The 17736-nt window shown below is 51.6% G+C and overlaps 1 protein-coding gene across 2 annotated transcripts in view; it reads right to left on the bottom strand.

Annotated features, from left to right (window-relative positions):
- LOC135316683 (protein CEPU-1) overlaps window positions 1-17736 on the bottom strand; it is a 354709-nt gene that overhangs the window by 200907 nt on the left and 136066 nt on the right. The window contains exon 1 of one of the 2 annotated variants that reach the window (XM_064470908.1): window positions 2353-2431. The exons of the other annotated variant lie outside the window; for it this stretch is intronic. The gene's annotated coding sequence lies outside the window, so the exon portion shown is untranslated. Of the gene's footprint in view, window positions 1-2352; window positions 2432-17736 lie in introns of those variants that run through there. 2 annotated transcript variants of the gene reach the window in all.

The raw sequence follows: 17736 nt of genomic DNA, 5'->3' as shown, positions 1-17736 counted from the left end.
GATGTTTTAAGGACTTCATAAATCCGTGAAGATAAAAAAAAACCACCCACCCAGCACTTTCTAACAAAACCCCGTGCTGACGGACTGGCGTATCAGAAATAAATACAGCCACCCACAGAAACCTTCCGATAAATCTCCTCTGCATTATATTCTATATATAAAATATATATATAGCATATGTGTATATATATAATATATATATGAATGTGCACGTATAGGAACATTCATGTTTAAAAAAATAATAGCCAAATTTAGACCGTTACGCCTGAAAAACCCAAATCCTCCCGCTTCTCTCCCACCTCTTCCCAGGCTTCCTTTGCTCCCATTAATCTGACCAGCTCCCCCGTCGCTCGCGTTTCCCTCCGTCCTCTCCCTCGCACGGCTGTTGTCACTCCCCAACTCCCCACCACCACTATCATCTCCCCCAGTAACTCCTCACCAAATTCCAATGAGGTTTTCTAATTAGACTAATTAATTTTCTGCCCAAGTTAATAAGACTGTCTGCAGTTCAGAAATAATTGGACTTCCCAAGCACCAATATCCCCTCCCTTCCCCTCTCTCGGCAGCAAGCAGCGATAGGGCTCCTTAATAATTCAAAATCAGCCTCTGTTTTTTCAACCGATGGCTTTGCATTTCAAGAGTTATTTAGTTTTTTCATTAACACTCTGACACCAGCCTTCCCCTGCCCGGGGAGGCACGGGGAGGAGAGTGCGTGCCAGGGGATGCTCTGGCGTGCGGGGGATCCCTTCCAAGAGGCAATAAATCCCTTCGGGGATCAGCACACACCGCTCCTCCCATGTTACTGATGACTAGCGTCTTGCCAGATTAATTTTCCCCACGTCAGGCTTTGCTTTTTCCTTTGCAGAGTATTCTGGAGTTAGGACCCAATTTTGATGCTTGGTACTGTGAAAGGCTAATTTGCTCTCAGGAAACTCTCCGTTATAGCCCCCAGCTAAGGTTTTGCTAGAGATAAGACCTTGCAACACATTCAGCTACTACCTGAGGTTGCCTTTCAGTGCTCTGGGACAGATTTGCAAAGGGCAGAAGTCCCTCCTGCTGCCCTTGGGGACAACACGGTGATACCCCGATGCACAAAGCCTGAAGCTCTTTGGTTCACCGAAGCCTAAGTTGGTCTGAATTTCCATCCGAGCTCCACATGTCATCGCTGGCATGATGCTAAACCTGGACAGATATATTTTTGCTGTGGGAAAGGATTCGAGAGCATCACGAGGGACAGCCCACGCGGCTCTGCCTCTCTAAGCCAAGGTGCTGGAGCTTCGAGGGGGGCCAGGACCACACGGTGACGGGGGCAGCATCCCACAGCCTTGGGCCCGAGCAGACAAACACAGGCTGAAGTTCAGAGGTCAGACAGGACAAGTGCTTCGGATTTAGCAGCCAAAACTAAATACCGAAGCAGGTCACAAAAAAAAAAAAAAGAAAAGAAAAAAAGCCGAATTGTGACAGCAAAAGGAAAAATTTCCCTGTTTTAAAAGCATTAATGGAGCAGGCAATTCAACAACCTTCACCTGAAAGCATCCAAACACTTCGACTTTATAAAAGAAAATGGTTTAGTGACAATGAAGTTGAACGTTTCAATGAAAAGGGCTTGTCAGGTTGGGGGATAGTGAATCAGGCCATCAGAAGAGGCATATTCACATCAACTCTGACTCATCGCCGAGGCAAAGGAGAGCACAAGCTTCCCTTATTCTTTGGCAATGCAACCCTGGACCGAGCGATCCCAGCTCACTGGGCTCGGATGGGAGGGGTGGAGGGAGGATTTCATGTCCTGACATTCGCAGAGCATCTCCTCCGGGTGAAATTTTGGCTGGTGCTACCCAGAAGGTCAGACTAGATTAGAGCAACAAGCTCTCCTGGCCTTAATACCCTGAAATGAGCGCCCTGCCTCTCCGCTCTCCCCCCCCAACTAATCAAATAAAAGAAAGAAGATAAAATGCCAACCACAAACGAGAGATTTGCAGCTGGGGGATCTAATTCCAGGAGGCTGCAGGCCATGAAAAGAAGGGATCCATTAGCATCCACTTACCTGCCATGATGAAGTGACCACGATAAAGTGCACAGGATTAAATAAATTTAAGTGAATCCCCTGACGGCATTTTTATGGGATTGAAAGAGGTTTTATCCACTCGCAACCTCTATCCTCGGAGGAAACTGATTCAATAAAAACTAAACCCACTTCATCTAGCAGGAAGGGGAAAAAAAAAATACACAAAAACTCTGCAACGTTTACAGAGTCACTAAAGCAGTCAGGAAAAAAAATTAAATATAGGGCAAACCCCCGAGTGGGAGAAACACGCAGAAGTCTGCTGCTATAGCCGAGCCCCATCAGTTTACCTTCAAACTTTCAAGGCTCCTTCGCTCCCTGGGGCAGGAGCAGTCGGTCCCTGCTGCCAGGCGCCTCGCAGCTCCCACAGCGCTTGTGAGAAGCGAGGATGGGGGGAAAGAAGTAGTATTTCCCACCTTTCGCTCCACCTCCTGAAGCGCTCTCCTCCATCCCTCCAGCTCAGCACCTAAATTGCCCCTGCTACCCAGCACAAAACCGGCCTGGATATCCATAACGCCCTGCAACCTCCTCTCCCACCAGCTGGGCCAGAAATACATCTCGCCCCCATCTGCTGATGAGGACGGGAATTAGTCCCTTCCCTGCCCCGCTATTTCTGCTGAGCTTTGGCAAAGGGAGGCACCGCCGCTGCCGCCTGCAGATAAGATGCTGGCGCTCCCCGAGGGCAGCGATGCCATTTCTCATCCAACAGACCCCGTGGCCAGCACACAGCCCCACTCCAAGCATCCCAAACGCTGAGCATCCCAACCCACCGGGCTCCCAGACCCCAATCCAGTGCTGAAGTAACACTGTCTGGAGCCCTGAGCCTTTTTCACCCATATGTTGGTGTGGCCTCAGTTTCCCCAGGTGGAAAGCAAAGCACGGCTCAGAGGGCACAGCCTCTACTGCCTCAGCTTTGAAAGGGAATTTGCATCCAGCAGCATGGCCTGGGACTGAATTTGGTGCCGCCAGCCCATAGAAAACCCCTTCTCTGTTGTTGTGTAGGAAATGCCTTTTTTAGTCCATAGCCCCATACAAACCCAGAAGGGTGATGATGCTTCTGAGTCCAGCCCAGCAAAAAAGTTCCCTGTATCACTGGTCTTCTTTCACCTCCTGTTACCAGCCTCCCCCTGTACCCCACCTTCCCCTATGCACCCCAATTTTCCTCTCCGCTCAGCGAGGTATGGCAGTGTTTGGTCCCGTGGGAAGGTCCTTACAACCTGCATCTGACCTAGCACAGCCTCACCCGTGGAGATAACCAGCCACAGTGCTTGCCGTTACCTGGGCCATGGGCTCAGCACTGCTGGCGCCGCTCTTACCAGCGGTGAGGGCTCCCTGAGAAGTTGCAGAGCTTCAACAACCCAAGAGGACTTCATCCAGACCATCCCTTTCCTGAGCCATCAGCAAAGAGCAACGCCACCACACCAAATAGCGCGAGATGCACGTGAGCAAGGGACACCAGAGCCTGGGGACAAGGGTCTGACACCATCACCGTTCAAAGCAGGGACATTTGGGGTTCTACCCCCACCAGAGAGGGAGGTGCAGGTCAGCAGAGCAGTGCTGCACCCTCCCACAACCCCCACAACCATTTGCATCCTGCACCTCCAACCCCGTTGCAGAGCGCTCGGGTTTGCAATAAACCCCGTCACGCCCCCGTTTATCTGCCTCCGTATCGCAGGGAGGGGGATGGACGTCCCCGCAGGGCTTCCAGCAGGGCTCAGCTCCTCCTAACCACCGCCATCACCCACCTATCCGGCACCTCCAAATCTATCTGCCCCCAGTACAAGCCACCATCACTGAGCTACGTCTTTTGGAGCCTTTGCTTCAGCCCCTCCTAAATTACCCACGGGGGTCAGAGCTGTGGGGCCAGGGGAGGGAAAACCTCTGGTCTTTAGGAGACCCAGCAGTAAACTCCAAAAAAGCCTGCAATGAAAAAAAGAATCACGACGCCGACAGCACAGCGGCCTGGCCCCAAACAGCAAACGTTATCGATTCGTATCAGAGGAAGAAGAATAAAAATTAGAAGCTCCTCAGAACAAAGCCATTTTCCTCTGATGTACATTCATGGGGAGAAAAAGCCATTTTAATTACTGATCAAAAATAAATGACTTGCCATTTGCTAGGACTTTCTTTTTTTTTATTTTCGAAATTACTTTGTAGAATTATTTAGACTTATTAATATATTTATAAGGAAAGAAAACACCCATAAATGCTTGGAATGCTGAGCCAACGAATTAATTAACATCAAATTACTAGTGGTTACTACAGCTTGATACTAAACATTGCTACCCTATTATGTGGAGGATGGACAAAAATCTCTTGCAGCTGTTAATTATTTCAATTATTAATTTTACTTAATAATTCATATCCCTTTCCCGACCCCCTGGAGTATACTACGGTATCTACATTTCTTCCTCTCCTTCTCTATTTCTCCCTAACTCCACTTTCAGCAAGACAATCCATCACTCTGCAAGGTTACTGGCTTCAGGAGAGAGGGTGGGGTTTTTTTATTATTTTATTTTATTTTTTATAATCGACAGTCATTTCCTCGGAGAAATACCCCTAGTAAATACCTGCTCTAGAGGAACGATAATAAATCCTTAAAGGTGAACTTCGCTGCTTTTTCCCCTCACGTGCTCCCTTTTAAAAAAAAAAAGTAATACATCTTAAACAAGAAAAACCTCCGAGAGCCCAAATCCTTAATAGTACGTACACGGAGAGTGAATTACAAATAAATCCACTTTAAAGTCAAGTGGAAAGGATGGGTGTGTTTTTTTTTTAAAAACGCCTGCATTCGGGTTGCATCCCCCATCCTGACGCCTCTTTGGGCCCCCAGCATCGCCCAAGGCCGTGCGCGGTCCCCAGACCCTTCCCCGGCGCTCGCCCCCACGCCGCAGGTAACAGCAGAAAAAGGGAAACCGAGGCAGGACCTGCCGTTAAGGAGATGCATTAATGAACTCCAGCTCTCACCTCTTCCCATCACGCATGTCTCGCTGCTTGTCTGAAGGGCTGCCCTGCCCCCAGGCATCCCTCATTAGGTGAACACAGCCCTTAAAATACAAGGGGATTAAAAAAAGATGCACTTGCAGCCTTTTTCCTATTTTTTGTTCTCTTTGCTCCTGGTTTTTAAGCCCTCAGCATCTGCCTTTTCGAGCTTTTGTGCTTAACCACCCTGAATAGAGCCTTCCTTCAAAGCAAAACAGAAAGTTGGGATTACAGCAGGACTCCCTATCAGCCGGGGCGTCAGGAAAACGGGCTTCGCTTGGGCAGCGGGTGGGAGCAAGCTCCGTGCGCTGAAAACATGCCTCACGGGGAAAGGTATGCTGCTCCTAAACAAAAGCCCTGCCGCTCCCCAGAGGAAAAATTTTGCAGAGAAAGGGGGTGGGGGAACTAAAAAAAAAATATATATACACACACACACACACACGCATTCATCATTCATATATTTTTTTTCCCATAGACCAGCTTAATCCTACAAACACCTGTTGCGTTTGGTGCCCGCTGTGGTTCAGGGATGTAGCAGAAGCCTGCTCGATCCGCAGCGTAATTACAGCTGGTGCCACCAAACCGCCTCCTGCTCGCGGATGCGCGCGCCCGTGCAGGCTTCTGTACTTTCTGGGTTCGTCTGGAAATTAATCGCCGGATCAAAAGGAGACCGTTTAATGACAGAAAATAAATGGGGGTTGGTGGAGGATGGAGGAAAGGACGAAAAAACCCCGTGGCCCCAGGGCACGTCGTGCCACCGAGTGGATTAATATCTCTGATGGGTTTTTGCAGGGAGAGAGGAGGAGTGTGGTGCTCGACTCTGGGGCAGAGAGTCCCAAATTCAATTCCAGGCAGAAAACTTCTAGGAAGAGAGAGCTCCACACCCCCGCGCGCACGCACACGTACCCACACAATAAAAGCCCTCATCTATTAATCTTCTCCCTTGATCTGGAGGGTAGAGCTAAAATGACATTTGACGCTCTTTGCTGATCTCTGGAGGGCAAATCAAATAACAAACAAGGGGAAAAGCAGTCAGAGATACACAGCACGGCTTATATCGCATAAAAATAGACACATGGAAAAATAAGCACAGGGACTGTTGGTTTGGCGTTGTTTCTGGGAGAGAGGGAGGGGAGAGAGGTCGCTTCCAACACTCAGTTCTTCTTAACTGATCCCTTAAACATTGTGAATAACGAGGTATGATTATTTGGTGGGTGGCCTGGCTGGATTTGCATATTCGTAAATGGGGTAACAACTGTGTAGAGCCAAAATACAATAGCTGATGTGTCTAATACTCTGCTACTGAGTCCAAAAAGTACTCTGCCTTTCCGTGGCATCGCTTTTTCAGGGGTGCCCAAGCACTTGGCAAGAACAAACCGAGCTTCGCTCACACCTCCATTAGGCAGCAGGTAAAAATCAGCCCCATTTTGAATAACTGGAGAAACTGGGGCAACAAAGAAGGGAAACAATTAGCCCCTGCTGTCTCAATAATGTGGTTATAAAAGAATCCAAGACCACTTTTCCCATCTAACCACTAAACCCAAACTCCTTCCCTGAGCCGCCCGAGCTGCTCTGAATAGCTGTGTTGCTTTTCCTGCAGCTCGCAGAGGCCACACGCTGCTCCTCGCTCCCACTGATTGGCATTTCCCTCTCTGCAACGTGGAGTTTTCCCGTTCACCAAGGGAAACGCGGTCCTTTAGGGGTTCAGGGCTTGCTCTTGAACAGCGAGGGGGTTAGAAAGCAGACGACAAAAGCCCAGCAGCCGCGCAAGGAGCACGCGTAGTCCCTGCTTGGACCCAAACCTATGTGAAATCTGCATTTTCCTTCAGCTGCCCCTTCTTTGGTTGTTTGGTTTTTTTTTTTTTGCAAAGCAGAGAGCAGCACGCATCAGTAGCCTTACAGTGGGACAGTCTGTGGTCCCATTCCTGCAGTCCTTCTCCCACCATTAGCCCTACCGACCGGCACATCCCCAGCTTCCCACTGCCTGTTGCTGCAGCGAACCGCGTCCTGACGTGTTCTCCCCTAGATTAAACCCCACGCTTTGCATTTTCCTGGCTGGCACGAGGGCACTGGACACAACCCTAAAACAAGAGCTACCCCAGAGTTTTCTGCCCCTCCAGCATCCCAGCCCCAGCCCTGCTCCCTAACAGGGGACCATGTGCACGGTACCTGATGCACCGAGATCATCGTCCAAAACCAGCGCAGGCAAACAACAAACAGCTCCCGCATCCCGCACGGCTCCCCCAGAGGCACTTTCCTTTAAGGAAAGGATTGGGTTTTGTTAGCTGGGCTTTTTTCCCCCCCTTCTTTTTCCTCTTAGGCCTGAACGGTTTAACGAGCGTCCCTTTGACCTAGGAAACTTAGTTTTAATTTTCATCACTTTATCCAGAGAACAATGTGTCCTGGGGGCATCTTTGAGCACAATGTACACTTTCATCATCAAAACAAATGCTAGAAATACCCATCTGCCATGTTATCAGAGCGTATTGGCTCACTGAGCCGGACACCGCTTAGGGGACAAGGGAGGCTTTTACTCTTCTCAAAGTCATGAGTGCTCCCTCTAAGCTCTTTAGCATTAGAGACTCCTGTGGAGATGGGTATTAGAAGCTCCATTTCTTTTTTCCCTAGTCAGGAATGATGGGAGATGGGGCTTTCATTGGAAATTTCTGCTCCTACAGGGAAGAAAACTAAGAGCAGATCCTCCTTTAGTCGTCCCCATGGGAGCCTTGTAGGGTCTCGGGAGAGCGTTGCCCCCCGGGCGATGCTGCGTGGTGCGAGGGATGGAGAAGGAAGCCGGACCCAAAGTCAAGGACTCATCTCCGAGCTGAAGCTTACCCAGGGTGAGCAGGCATCCAGCAAGGCTCCACCTCAGCTTTCTGCATCCCAGAAAGGGGGGTGATGACTCTGCCTGACCCATTTTGATTGCGAAGCACTCGCCCCTATCGCGCCTTTGTTCTCCGCGCCAGTCCCCAGCGCCGTGCGAATGTAAATAACCCAGCTGATGTGTACCAGCTCCATTCAACTCCCTCCATTATCCGAGACCTTCCCAATTCCCCCACCGGCATCCAGACAATCAAGACCTTTCCGTGCCACATCACTCGGCTTTATAGGATTTGCCTCCTTCCCCAAACCCACTCCTCCGAGGAGGTTTGCAAGCTACGGCCTCCTCTCCGTTTCAAGCTGGAATAATTTGGAATAAGTTATAATAATAGTAAACATAGTAAAAACAACAACAAATCAAACATGCTTTGTTACTCCCCAGGCACATGCATTTGTCTTCCAAGCAACAAAGTAATCACATTTTTGGTTTTAATTTATTACGTGCATTACAGTCGGTGCCTAGGGGCATTATCACAAGTCACAGCCCCAGTGCGCAACGGGAGGAATCGAGGCTCTTAAATCCTCACTTCCTTTAGCTTCTCCACCTGCCAACGACTCCAGAGACAATGTCTTCCCCCTGGTTTGAGCAGGTTGCCATAGGGTTCAGGAATTGCACCCCAGCTCCATGGGGGAGAGTCGAGCCCCCAGGAGCACCGGCCCCATGGAAAGGGGAGTCGGCAAACCCACGCAGGCACCGCTGAAAGCCAGGCTGTGTTTAATTTCTGAAGGAACTCACATGGAGAAGCATATTTTTACCTATCAGGTTTTACATTCTCTCTTCAAACGGCCTCAAAACATAACGCCTGTTGTTACTCTTTATGGGACACCGACACACATGCAGAAAGCCTCCGAAACGCAGAGAAATACAGAGGGACCTCCCCATCAGCGGTGCCACCGAGACAGCAGCAGGGACACGTGGGTGGGGACCGGCTACGGAGAGGGATGAGCAGAAGGATCTCTGGGGGAGTCTGCGGGGCGGCTCAGCATCTCCCTGGCTGCTAGAGAATTTGGAAGGATGAAATGGGAAGGTACGAGGCTGCTGGCGTGGTACGGCTGCATCTGCCGGCAGCCGTCTGCTGCCCAGCCTCTCCCTCTGCACCGAGTGGGCTTCAAAGCTTCCAGGAGAGATCTCCATGCTCAGGGTGCTTTCACATAGGAAGAAAAGGGGTTTCCCTCTCTTTGGACCACGAGCGTACGTATGCTGCTGGTATTTTTGCACAGCGAGTAGCAGCTTGCGCTTAACCCAGCGAATAACGAGCGCAGCCCTTCACATCTGCATCCTGCACCAGAGGCACAGCCTCTTTGTATAGGAACGGCACCAGCGTCCCAATGCGCACGCACAAATCGGCTTAGCGAGCACGGAGAGCTCTGTGTGACCTCTACATTGGGCCAGAATAAGAGACAAACCTTTGCTGGGCTGGGGAAGGGGAAGAAAACTGGATGGGGGCTGCGATTGCCTCCCCCACGATAACGCCGAGAGAAATCTCTGCCGTGAACCAGACTAATCACATTTCTTGCCAAGGAGCACAAGCCTTTTGGCAGGTAGGGGATGGATCTCAGGAGCTGACATGTGTCTCTGCCGTCTACAGCTGATGAAGTGTCAAATGAGATGGAACAGAAAGTGAGACCCATCTGGGGAAGCAGGCTCTGCTGGGCTGATTGATACCAGGAGGAGGAGGAGGAGGAGGAGGAGGAGGATGGTGAGGTGGCTGGAGCACCACGGGGACCTGCTGCCGGTCACTCTCGTGCCTGGCAGGGTGATGCCGAGGGGTACTTTTGGGTTGGCCAGCCCCGAGCATCGCGGTCACTCCTCCTCCTCCTCTCCCACTGGCCAGCGTAATGCGGGAGCAGCCTTTGTAATTGCCAGCGCAGTCAGCGGTGACAGCGCTCATAGACCTCAACACAAATAATGATGATCATTAATTACTGTCCTTATTCATTAGCATGAGAGGGGGTCCCTGGACAGGCTCCTTTGGATCTGACATGTAGCTCAGGGGTGCTTGGGTCCAGGGCTTCGCAGGAGGGCTGGTTTTAAATATTCAGATCAGTAGTTGGGTTTTTCAGCACTGCAAGAAGGAGGGGGTGGGGAGGAGGGAAGTCCATGACTCTCATCGCCGGGTCATGCTGACTCCCAAAATCTCTGCACAGTCCCTGGACCAAGGGCTGCAATGGAAACAGAAGAGGAATGGAGATGTGCTGGGAGGAGCAGTAATGCGCCTGGGGGGCCACTGGTAGGGTGTAATGAGGCTACAACCCCCCTCCAGAAATGGGAGAGTTGGTAAAGGGAGGAGAACACGTCCCCCAGCCTCGCCCACAGCATCTGCATCCCATACAGGGATTAATAGAAATAAGAAATTCCCAGCCTGGCCCCTGCACTGTCACAGCTCCCCCTCTCCAAACAGACCATCAGCCACTCCAGAAGAGCAGAGGGTGACCTTCAAGATGTGGGGGATGAGGTTTCTCAAAGGACCTTCTGGGAATTTGGTCCTGGGTTAATGGAAATCCCCTTCCAGCCCAAGGAGAGACCTTATGCCTGGGGGTCAGGTTAGTCAGGAACTGAGGCAAGGCACGAGATCCCCCAAAATGAAACAAGACCGAAAAAAACCCTGCTTACAGAAAGCCAAACACGTATAGCCATGAGGTGCTGTGTTTCACGATACCTCTTAATAGGATCAGCAAAACAGGGTCAGTATATAAAATACAGCTGCTCTGGAAATCACAAAAAATACTTTAATCTGCTGTGGCTTTTCACCTCTAGGGGCCTGTGAACTGGTATACTCTATCTGCTTAGTTAGCTGATCCTGTTAAAAAGGTATCAGAATAAAGCAGAGGGGGGAAAAAAAAAATTCCTTCATCATGTGAACTGAGCCAGAGAAAACTTTCCCTCTAGCAAGACTCTGGCAAAAATCCCAGTCTCACTCCACCAGTGCTTTGAAACACAAACAGGAGGATGTGCTGGTCCTAAAGCGCGTTGCCCACCGCCCTGGGGCTCACCACCCACGGGGAGGTCCCAGAGATGCTCCTTGGAGCTGGGTCTCCAAGCAGGGGTGGTCATCACAGCTCGTGCAAGGAGCAGCTGGGAGATAAGCAGACAGGGAGATGCAAGAAAGCAGAAGCAACCTGACCACAGGGAAGCCTTGACGGGTGGATGCCTTGGAAGGATTAAAGCGTGATGGAGTTTGTATCCGACCTCAAAAAGCAGCTCCCCTTTCCCCCAAGCCTCTCTCACAGCTGTAAGGCAGAGCCTGAGGGCAGTGGCAAGGAGGAGTTTGTCACGTAGAGACATCACAAAGTGACTGAGAGAGCTGGGAAGTCAGGGGAGTGCCGGTCAGAGCCGTGCTGCCACGCTGGGGAAGGGTGCTTGGCACAAGCTGCTGCCTGATAGAGACGGCACATGGTGGCTATGCATGAAAGAGAGGCAAGAGCTGTCTTCACACATTGCTAAAACCAGGAGAAAAAGCCACAAACAAAGGCAAGATAAGAAAAAAACCCAGCTTTTTGGCTGCCTTGGGTAAGTGACAGGCTGGTGGGGAAAACCCCCAGCTCTATAAAGGTCTGCTGCCCACCCAGGTTTGCTACAGCCTGCTGTCACCAGCTCCTGTTAACCTGTTGCTATTGACTTTTTTATTTGGGGTTGGCTCTTTGGTCCGGTTTACACGTCAAAGGCAATAAAGCGAAGAGCTACGTGAGGTGTGAGAGGCAGAGGAAGGCGTAGGAGCACCGCTGGGGGGCTGCTGGAGCCCCAGGCCCCGCACGCAGCCCCGAGGCCACCCGGTGCAAGAGCAGAGCCATTTCTGCAGCTGCTCTGCAACGGGCCTAGAGGCAAATGTCAGGAGGAAAAAGAAAGAAGAATAAGGCAGTAAAAGAAACAATGCAGGCTGGGCAAAGCCCAAAGGGTACATAGAGGGTTCCCTAATTTTGTGCGAAGAGGTGGGATCCGTTCACCAAAGCACCAGCAAAGTGCGAAGGGACGAGAGCCCATCCTTGCATAACAACTCATCGCTATGGGTATCTCCTGGAGGATGAGAGGGCCTCATTGCCTCAGACTCCCTGGAGAGCACCCGACCAGGGCAACGAGCCCTACGGATCACCCTGACAAAAGCAGAGCGCCTCTTTGTCAGCCATGCTTCCCACCAAGATGGAGGGGACGGAGCCCAGGAGCCTCAGTCCCAGACCCTACCCCCGTGCGGTACGGCAACTCACGCCGCTCACCGGCCATATTTCAGCCGACCACAGCTCCTGGCATGCTCCGGGGAAGCGAAGGGACCTACCTTTAAACCACCAGCACATCAGCAGATAACCTTCAGCTTGGTTTAGCCCTTAACACCAGTAAATCTCCCTTAAGGAGAAGGTTAATAGCACTACTTTGGGACAATCATAGAATCATTAAGGTTGGAAAAGACCTCTAGGATCATCAAGTCCAACTGCCAACCCAACACCACCAGGTCTCCTAAACCGTGCCCTGAAGTGCCACGTCTACATGTCTTTTAAATACCCCAGGGATGGTGACTCCCCCACCTCTCTGGGCAGCCCGTGACAGTGCCTGACAAGTGAGGTTTTGGGACAACATCATCCCAGATCCCTGAAACAGAGCCATGAGCTGCGACTGGCTCTTAAATTTACCCGCTCTGTTCATCCCAGGAGAAAACACAGCTAAACATCCAGCCTGGACCGAGGGGTGACGAGGAGCCATCCGGCCCGGTCCCGTCGCCGTCCCTCGGCTGGGAGCTGCCGCGCCGGGTGCTCTCACGGAGCGAGCGCTGCTGCTGCTGGCACTCGGGGCCAATTCAGCTTCCGATCGCTTCCACCAGATCAGAAAGAAAATTGAAAAGATTGCGGCCCTCGCACGCACGCCGCACACCGCGCGGGAGCCAGGGACGGCAGCGCTCGGTGCCTCCAGCCCTGACCTTTATTTTCCATTAATGGACCCGGGTGAGTGTCGGCTGTGTTTGAAGCTGCATAAAATGAACAGAAAATAAGAGGGATAAACAGCAGCAGTTAAGGCACTTTTTTTTTTTTTCTTTTTCCTCCTCTTTTTTTTTCCTCAAGGAATGCTGAACCAACTGCAGCAAAGTTACTGACACACAGCGGGCTGCTTCTAGGCGCAGACAACTTGCTGGGAACCAGCTCTGCCGGCCACCTAAGCGGTGAAGACAAAACCCAGAGGAGAGCTGCTCCGTGGGGAGAGGTTTGCAAGTCCCCAGGTATCAGAAAGCATCTGGTTCAAGTGCCAGCAAGACAGACCACCCCCCTTCAGAAAGAAATATAAAAATAAGCGAACGTCTCAAAGGCTGGAAAGTGAAGACAAGGTACGGAAAGGTGATGCTGAGAGCTGCGTTTATACCAACGTTGCATGCCCTGAGCATGTGTTACCCACCCCAGGGGTGCAATTTGCTGCCCTAATTGGGGTATTTTGCCCCATCGCTCCTGCAGGTCGCTGGGCATCGCCCATTTGACAAAGCCCAAAGAGATAAGAGGGCTTTTGCACGTGGCTTACACACCCCAGGTCGTGCGAGCAAGCCCCGCACCGAGGAGGCAAGGACTCTGGTGTGAAGCAGCAGCACCAGGAGAGCTCTGATTCGGGTTTTCATGTGCCAGAGGGAAAGAAGCCAGCCCAAAACTTTTAAAAACATTAACCTCCGATGGTATTTACAGAGCAAACAGGGAGCTCGCTCGAATTAAATGGCAGTGTTTTGCTTCCCTCTATTCCCTGCTATTCCCCCGGCAGCTGCTGGGCACCCCAGAGACCGAGACACCGAGCTGCCCCTGGGGAGCCGGGAGGCCACGGGGATGGGCGTCCCAGCCCTGTGACGCCGCTGGGCTGCCCGAGCAGGCAGCTGGGCACGGTGCGGGAAGGCGTGCAGGAACGCGGGCGCGTTAAGATAAGCAGTTTTAGGATTCCAGTGCATGCTGTGCTAGACCGCTAACGCTTTAATACTTTAAATCCAAGCTCATCTCTCAGCTAGGCCTTTAATTTAAATTTAGCTGGATAGCTGCACCATGTTTAATAAATAACTATTGATTATTTAAAGAGCACCTGGGCTGAGGTTTACCACCTAAGGCTGGGTACACATGTAAAATACACAGTACCTATTACTGCCTTATTAAACCTTAGTCCTAGGCATGTGCTTATTAGCCATTTGCTATTTAATTAGGCAGTGATTTCAGGGCTTATTGGGGGGGGAATACCAAGAGGGATGTAGCTCTGACAGCCCTGGGACAGGGCTTCCCCCTTTGCCATCCACAGAGGGCATGGTCTTGCTGCCGTCTGTGCCCAGTGTCAAGGAGGGATCAGAGACATCGGGAGGGTGAGATGGTGGCTTCACCTGCCCCGCTGTCCCACTCAGATCAGCACAGCGGGGGCTGAAGCGCCTGTGACCCAGCCCTGGGACACCAGCCCCACGTGGCTGCAGGGTCAAGCCAAGGGACGCCCAAGCCCTGATCACCCACAAAGGCAGCCGTTGAACCCTCATCTCCCAAAAACCAAGCCCGGAGCTGCCGTCTCCTCCTCTGCGACCGCAGCTTACCAGGAACGTTCTTAAAATCCCCACAGGAGCAAATTAAGCCCTGTGGTTTGCAGCAGGCAATAGCGTGTCTCCCCCTTCCCCTGGACTCAGCATTACCATATTTCACACTGAACAGCAGATATTTAAAGGTAAGTTTCCATCAGGATCCATGAGGATTTATCTACGCGGGCTCCCATTAGCGGTAATAAGATGAAGGCGATCAGCCTCATACATTTCACTTTGGCCAGTATAAATGCCTTCACATTCATTAGACAGATGTCTGCTGGAGTCACAGGCAGGCAAGAGCCTTGGGGGGGGCGGAGGAAGAAGAAAAAGAAGGGGAAGAAAAGGAAGAAAAAACACTCCCAGGCTACTTCCAGCTTTGTCTTTGGCTGGAAGGTGGTTGGGCTTAGCGGAGACTTGGGAAATGTCGGCTGGGAGGGTGCAAGGCAGCCCGTTACACCCAGACCCTCCTACGGCAGCGGTTCCTTACCCATTTCTCCCAGCAGACACAGCCCTCACGCTCATTACTGGGTGGATTGGGGGTTATTTTGGCTGTTTCTTTGCAGGATTTCTAGTTGCTCGTTTGCTCCGTCCCAGCGGAGGTTGCCATCTGCCAGCGCGTCACCCCGACAGGCGATTTTGTCAGTGCCACGGTCGGCGTCACTGTGAAGGTGACACTTTCCAGGGGGCTGGCTGTGGTTTTTGTCTGCGTTAAATTTATTCGCAGAACAACTTCAATATAAAAAAAAAAAAAAAAAAAAAGAAATTCAAACGCAACTAGAAAAGACTCTGTAAAAATAGTCATGACAAAACTCCACGCTTTCAGACACTGTTATTGTTCCAGCGAGCCCCAGAGATAACAGCTGAAATCAGGGCCCTGCTGTGCACTTCACAAACATGCAAAAATGGTCCCTCCCTTCAGGAAAGGTCTGCACTTGCTCTGAATTATAGTACAGACAGCAGAGATTTGGTCCTAAGCACTGCAGACAAGCTGGATGTCTTATCACGCATTCACACCGACAGATGTTAACTCTGAAGCATACCGATGGCAAGCTAAATCATCTTGTTTTTTCGGTTGACTTCCTCAGCTCCTCCTTGGCTCTCTGCACAGTCTACTGCTTCCTCTCTAAGTAAAGGTTCCTTAGCACCCACAAACCGACCCAAAAAGAGCACTCAGAGAGCATTAACCCCGAGGCAGCAGCCACGCAGAGCTGGGTAGCACACTGTTAGCATGGCCCAACATCCTCCGCATCGTCAGCTCCCCACAGCCACGAAACAGCCCGCCGTTATCTCCTACTCTTCCTCCCTGCACACTGGGTGAACACAGGGTCCCGACAACCTTTGCAAAGCTCCAGCACCACCGAGCCAAGTGACCGCTTTCCTGACATGACATTTGTTATCCCAAATTACCAGCTTGGCTTCATTTTAAAGTCATTTGCAGTGATTACTCCGACTGCTGCCTTGGGTAGTCAATGACTTAGATGAACTAATCACAGCACATAGGAAAATATTTTAAATATATGTATATTCACCCAAATTCCTTTAGTGTCCTGCTTTGCAGCGTCTTGCTTAAATTGATGCCCACTTGTTCCTCTAATCTGACACTAGCTCAAAGAGCCTCGTGGCATCAATCCACTCAATTCCCTTCAGAAACGTGTAAGCCCTCAATGAAGCCCCTTCTTAATCTCCTTTTTGCCAGTGATTACAGAGCTGGTGTCTCTAACTCAGCCTGGATACGAGAACCCACGTCCCCATCGGGTTGGCTTTTGTTCGCCTGGCTGCTCCGTGTCGCTCCTGCAGCGTCGCCAACCCCACAGTCACCTGCCCCGTTATGCTGCGGGAGGGGGGTTTAATGCATTTACAAACTGCTGAGCTTTCAGGGTGGTTTAGATCCTTATTTTGCAGATTTTCACTGAAACCACCAGAGAAGAAAATTTTCATTAAAAAAAAAAAAAAAAAGGAGAGACAGTTGGAATTCTCAATTCTAAATTCCAGATTGTGGCAAACCTACAGCAGAAAATAAATTCGCTGGATAAGAGAATGCTTCAAAGAGAGGACGCATTTCCTCTGCAGCACCACAGCACCTCTCCTATCCCAATTTCATGTACCGCAGGACCCCTCACTGCACCCACTCTTGTTTCTTTCCCCCTAAAACTCATGCAGCCATCCCACGTCTTGCTCTGGAGAAGATGTCGGCTCCCCTGAGCTCCCATCCAAAAAGCCACCAATGCCTCTTGGCTCCGCGGCATGCAATGACTTCACCCCTTTCCTTCCACGGCCCCAGGGCAGATGGGAGCATCAGGGCTATCGGCACTAGGAAGAGACTGCGGAGAAGGGCGGCTACGTGTGCCGACAGACAAACAGACGGCCATAAGGCCCTCCCTGAGCCGGCGCTTCTGCCTCTGCTCCCCGCTGGGATGGATTGTCGTGGTTTAGCATGCAGCAAACTCCTTACAGACTTGGCATCGGGAGGAAAAGCAGCTGCAAGAGCCCCGGCCAACTCTCGACGGGAGGGAACACGCCTTAGGCACAGGTCGTAAACACACGTGTGGCGAAGCTGCTCGGATGAGAAGTAATTTCGGCTCGGCATAGCCTGATGGCAGGAAAGCAAACAAATGGCTGACCAGCGGGAGCCCGCTCTGCCCACGGCGTGCAGAGCCGGGAAGGGCTCTGCCCAGCACAGGCAGCCAGCCGCTCCCCGACACGGAGGGGAGAGCCCTGGAGGCAGCGACGGGCCTGCCTGGGCTCAGGAGCCCCAAAACCCTGCGACACAAGTGCTGGATGGGAGAGGAAGAGGAAGGAGGAGAGGAGATGATGCTGCCTTGCTGTGTGTACAAGGACGCTCAGCGTGTCTGCATGGGGCGGAGGCGATGTGGCGCTGGCAGGAGTGACCCACACCCATAAATGGGAAACCTCCGAAGGTCCAACCTGGAGACACGGTGTAGACACCCCGGGACAGGCAGGGAGGGGACGATCCCCATGAGAGGCGCAATGATTTCCCCCATGGAGCGTTACAGGAGCCCAGGACAAGGCTGTGCCCAGCTCCGTGCCCAGCCTGCTGCAGGACCTTCTCCTCCGGCTTCCCCCCTCTAACCCTTCCATCTCTCTTGCATAGTTTGAGCACTAAATCTTCTGACCACTGGAGAAAAATTCCCGCCACGCCTTCTCGAACCAGGTACTCGTTGCTCCCAGCTCCCACTCCAGCAATGAGTTCTGTCCGGCCTCAGAGCCCTGCACCATGCCACGCCTGCACCCACCTGCTGCGACCTATGCAAGCGGGGACAGTGGGGCTTTGCTGCAAGC

This window comes from Phalacrocorax carbo, chromosome 21, assembly GCF_963921805.1.
Source record: "Phalacrocorax carbo chromosome 21, bPhaCar2.1, whole genome shotgun sequence".
NCBI classification, from domain to species: domain Eukaryota; kingdom Metazoa; phylum Chordata; class Aves; order Suliformes; family Phalacrocoracidae; genus Phalacrocorax; species Phalacrocorax carbo.
This window is presented reverse-complemented; position numbering and strand designations above follow the sequence as displayed.